Consider the following 4,758-nt stretch of genomic DNA (forward strand, 5'->3'; position numbering starts at 1 on the left):
GCACGGCCCCGCAGCGTGTTCGAGCGCCCGGTCTACGGGACACCCTGCTTACTTCGAGGGCAACAAGCGCAACGCAAGGCTGCGATCTCGCGCACTTTGCGCACGGCTGGAGAAGCTTTGCTGGCCGGCTTTCGCTCCTCGTGTTTACCGTGCGTTAAAGTTGCGCGTCCGTGGCTCTCGCAGCTCTTGCGCGCCCGGTCGCAGAGAGGAGTACGCAACCTCGACCGCACTTTCCCTGCAGGCTTCCTTCCGACTCGAAGTCCTGCGGCGGTCTCAACGAGGTGCCACATCCTCAATGCAGTCGGTCGCCCCCGTTTCGGTTGGGCTCTGGCACGACGGTCGCCACCGTCTCGCCCTTGAGTGGCCGCTGTTGGCGCTCGCTGTGAGGTGTTCAGCGTGCTGTCCGTGTTGCCGACGCGGTCAAAACGAGTCGACGGCTCACGTTCCCTTGTGCGCCGAAGGCTCTCTTGATATGTGATCCGACCCTCAGACAGACGAAGCCAAGGGAAGACCCAAGGCCGCAATGTGCGTTCAAAGAATCAGTGCTCAGTGTGTCCTGCAATTCACACCAAGTCTCGCAGCTGGCTGCGTTCTTCATCGACCCGAGAACCGTGTGATCCACCGCTTAGAGTCGTGAAAAAGTGTTTGTTCAATTCCGTACAGTCAAAACCAAACGTTTCTGGCACTCGGCCAAACAGTGGCCAAGAAGGGCGCTTTTCAGCGCACGCTTGGACTCCAAAACTCTGCCGCGCCTTTTTCGGCTGCCGCAAATCGAGCAAACGGTGTGTTTCGGACGGCGTTTCGCTTTCGCTACTTGCGAGTGCTTTCGTGGTCCACCCCTCTATAAATACTCGGGAGGCGTCGAAGCCGGTTCTCCAAGCCGGACCCGTAGGTATCGTTGTGTGCTCGCTCTCATTGGCCCGCCTAACCAGAAAATGCCTGCGGTACACCCATTTGGATAAGAGTGCACGCAGATGCGGGCCTCGACGGCTACACATTTCCTCGGGCGGCCGCCTCCCGGCCTCCGTGGAGCGCGGGATGCACGGTCCCATCGACAAGCCTCTCCCGTTTTTACCGTGGCGTCGCGGTTCACCACGGCAGGCGGGTCGGTCTCCTCCGCATAAAAAGGGGGACCCCCGCTTTTTGTTCCACGAAATCGCACAAGCTTTTTTCGCATCCACGGTTTGCCACCGCACACCAAAATGCCGATCCGGCTGCCTACTTTAGCCAACAGGTGGAGCCAGGCGCGCCGTACTTGCGCGGCACTTCCCACGTCCACCGAAGTCGGTGCCAAGGACCACTTTCGGCGCCGGAGCCGCGTACGAGCCTACTCGAGGCGGAAGAACGAAGCCAGCAAGGGCCTGGCCGCAAGTGCGTTCAATTGTCGGGACGTCCAAGTCCCTCGTTCTTCCGTGCTTCCTCTTTCGGCAAGTCGTTGCGGCACCTTCCCAAAGCGCGCAGACCCGCTAATCGCGACGAGCGCGACGTGGCCGTGCCGCCTTTCCCTCGGCAGCAAGCAAAACGCCTGGCAACGTCGACGCTCCCCTAACCGCGATCTCGCACCGTGTTTCGTGTGGCGAATTCAAAAGCCGGCCGGCGCTGCTGCAACCATTACGGTCGGTACGCATACGCCGCGGAGGGCGGGACGGTCATCGGAGCGTGCGGTTCCTCCATCGAGTACTGCGCACCTCGGCCGTCGCATCGCCGTGCCATGACCGGCCGCGCGTCAACGCGAACCGGTGCCAGCGAGATCCCTCGCCTGCAAGAACCGACCGGCAGCCTCCGTCACCCGAGGACGCGGAGGCGCTTGCCGCGGACGGCGGGACGGTATGCACTGGTGCACAGCGGACCCGTCACATCGCCAGTTCCTTGACCGACCGCCGACGCTTGTGCCGTTCCTCTCGTACTTGGCAGTCGCCGCGCGATTGTCGGGTCTCGTTCTTGCACGCTCGAACGGTCGGGAGGGCACTCGGCTGGCGTTTCGGGAACGCGCAGCCTCGCCTTCTACCGACGTAACCACGACTCGCCGTTCGCGCTCCGCCGCTCCTGTTTACAGTACTAGGCGGTCCCGCAGCGGTCGGGTCGCGCATTTCGAGCGCTTCGAGCCACGGTGCAGTGGCGGGTCGAAAGCCGACCTATGAGTGCGTTGCGCCGTTTGTACCCGCGTCCGCCACCTGGCCGACCGTCCAAGGTCGCGGTGTTGGCGTCCGCTGGGCGCAACAATTTGTCACGGGGTGCCGCTCCACATTCAGGCAGCCCCGTGGGGAAAAGCCGACCCCGCGTCCAAACGGGGTCAGCGGCAGAAAGTGTCGGGCGCAGACGCAGCTGAGGCGCTCACCCTTCACAATCCGTTAATGATCCTTCCGCAGGTTCACCTACGGAAACCTTGTTACGACTTTTACTTCCTCTAAATGATCAAGTTTGGTCATCTTTCCAACAGACCGGCGCAACCGAAAGGCCGCGCCGGACATCGGTCCGAAGACCTCACTAAATCATTCAATCGGTAGTAGCGACGGGCGGTGTGTACAAAGGGCAGGGACGTAATCAACGCGAGCTTATGACTCGCGCTTACTGGGAATTCCTCGTTCAAGGGGAACAATTGCAAGCCCCTATCCCAATCACGAAAGAAGTTCCACGGGTTACCCAGTCTTTTCAGACAGGGATAAAGACACGCTGCTTCCTTCAGTGTAGCGCGCGTGCGGCCCCGGACATCTAAGGGCATCACAGACCTGTTATTGCTCTGTTTCGTGCGGCTAGGAGCCGCTTGTCCCTCTAAGAAGGTTGTAAGGTGCTGGGAACCCCGCACCTATTTAATAGGCTAGAGTCTCGTTCGTTATCGGAATTAACCAGACAAATCGCTCCACCAACTAAGAACGGCCATGCACCACCATCCACCGAATCAAGAAAGAGCTCTCAATCTGTCAATCCTCCCAGTGTCCGGGCCGGGTAAGTTTTCCCGTGTTGAGTCAAATTAAGCCGCAGGCTCCACTCCTGGTGGTGCCCTTCCGTCAATTCCTTTAAGTTTCAGCTTTGCAACCATACTTCCCCCGGAACCCAAATACTTTGGTTTCCCGGAAGCTGCCCGCCGAGTCATTTGAGTAACTCAGGCGGATCGCTGGTTGGCATCGTTTATGGTCAGAACTAGGGCGGTATCTGATCGCCTTCGAACCTCTGACTTTCGTTCTTGATCAATGAAAACATTCTTGGCAAATGCTTTCGCAGTAGTTCGTCTTGCGACGGTCCAAGAATTTCACCTCTAGCGCCGCAATACGAATGCCCCCGTCCGTCCCTCTTAATCATTACCTCGTATTCCAAAAACCAACAGAACAGAAACGAGGTCTTGTTCTATTATTCCATGCAAGTTTATTCAGGCGACTCGCCTGCGTTGAGCACTCTAATTTTTTCAAAGTAAAAGCACCGGCCATCTCGAGGCACACAATGAAGTGCACCAAGAAAGAACCGGCATGATGTTCAGTCCGAGCCGTCGCATCGGGTAGATGCACTACTCGTCTGGAACTGAGATCCAACTACGAGCTTTTTAACCGCAGCAGCTTTAGTATACGCTATTGGAGCTGGAATTACCGCGGCTGCTGGCACCAGACTTGCCCTCCAATTGATCCTCGTTAAAGGATTTAGAGTGTACTCATTTCAATTACGGGGCCTCAAAAGAGTCCCGTATTGTTATTTTTCGTCACTACCTCCCCGTGCCGGGAGTGGGTAATTTGCGCGCCTGCTGCCTTCCTTGGATGTGGTAGCCGTTTCTCAGGCTCCCTCTCCGGAATCGAACCCTGATTCTCCGTTACCCGTAACAACCATGGTAAGCAAGTAACCTACCATCGAAAGTTGATAAGGCAGACACTTGAAAGAAACGTTGCCGGCTCGTGGCCATGCGATCAGCACAAAGTTATCCAGAGTCACCACACAATACGGGCCGAAACCCGATCGATCTTGGTCTAATAAAAGCACCCGTTACCCAAAGGGCTCCAGGCTCACTGCATGTATTAGCTCTAGAATTGCCACAGTTATCCAAGTAGGAAGAAACGATCTAAGGAACCATAACTGATTTAATGAGCCATTCGCGGTTTCGCCTTATTTCGGCATGTACTTAGACATGCATGGCTTAATCTTTGAGACAAGCATATGATTACTGGCAGGATCAACCAGGTAATCGTTCGACTGCGCGTCCGTCCTCGCCTTCGGCGGGCCGGACGCAGTCTGTGTGCGGCGGAGGCCACCTTCAGGCGCCCCAACACGCTTATTTTGCACTCCGAGATGACGGCGTTCGAGCTCGCTACGGCACAACCTTCCCGAAAGACGAGTGGGAGCCGTGCGGCAAGAAGCACGTTCATGCTCGCTCTTTTTCGTTGCATCGACTCGGTCGCGCCGTGCGGGTTGCCCAAGCCCGCTGCACTGTCGGTGGACCGGCCGGAACTAGCAACGGAGCCGAGACTGCAAAGCCGCCAGACGACGGGTCACGCCCGCGTCTTCGGCGCTTTCGCATCTGAATCGCCCGAGGACGACACGGAACACACCTCGATATCGTGGTAAAACGGCACCGTCCGACAACCAGCCCCTAACGCATCAAGCGGATGAGGCTGCAGACGACTGCCGTGGATTCCCCTGGAGCAGACCCGAGGACACGCTTGACGAGGCCGAAGCCCGCCGCATATCAGACACCCGGTCGCTTTCGCGTACGCCGCTCACGAGAACCCCCACATAATAGCAGCGATAAGTACCCAGACCTCCTTGGGCACTAAT

General features: G+C 57.7%; 2 non-coding genes across 2 annotated transcripts; both read right to left on the reverse strand.

Annotated features, from left to right (window-relative positions):
- Positions 1 to 480: 480 nt before the first annotated feature.
- LOC142792061 (5.8S ribosomal RNA) lies at positions 481 to 633 on the reverse strand. The gene has a single exon (XR_012890618.1). It is a non-coding gene; the product is annotated as a 5.8S ribosomal RNA (ribosomal RNA).
- Positions 634 to 2,352: 1,719 nt separating this feature from the next.
- On the reverse strand, positions 2,353 to 4,167 carry LOC142792073 (small subunit ribosomal RNA). The gene has a single exon (XR_012890630.1). It is a non-coding gene; the product is annotated as a small subunit ribosomal RNA (ribosomal RNA).
- Positions 4,168 to 4,758: the final 591 nt, after the last annotated feature.

Source organism: Rhipicephalus microplus, unplaced genomic scaffold (assembly GCF_043290135.1).
Source record: "Rhipicephalus microplus isolate Deutch F79 unplaced genomic scaffold, USDA_Rmic scaffold_202, whole genome shotgun sequence".
In the NCBI taxonomy this organism is placed as follows: Eukaryota; Metazoa; Arthropoda; class Arachnida; order Ixodida; family Ixodidae; genus Rhipicephalus; species Rhipicephalus microplus.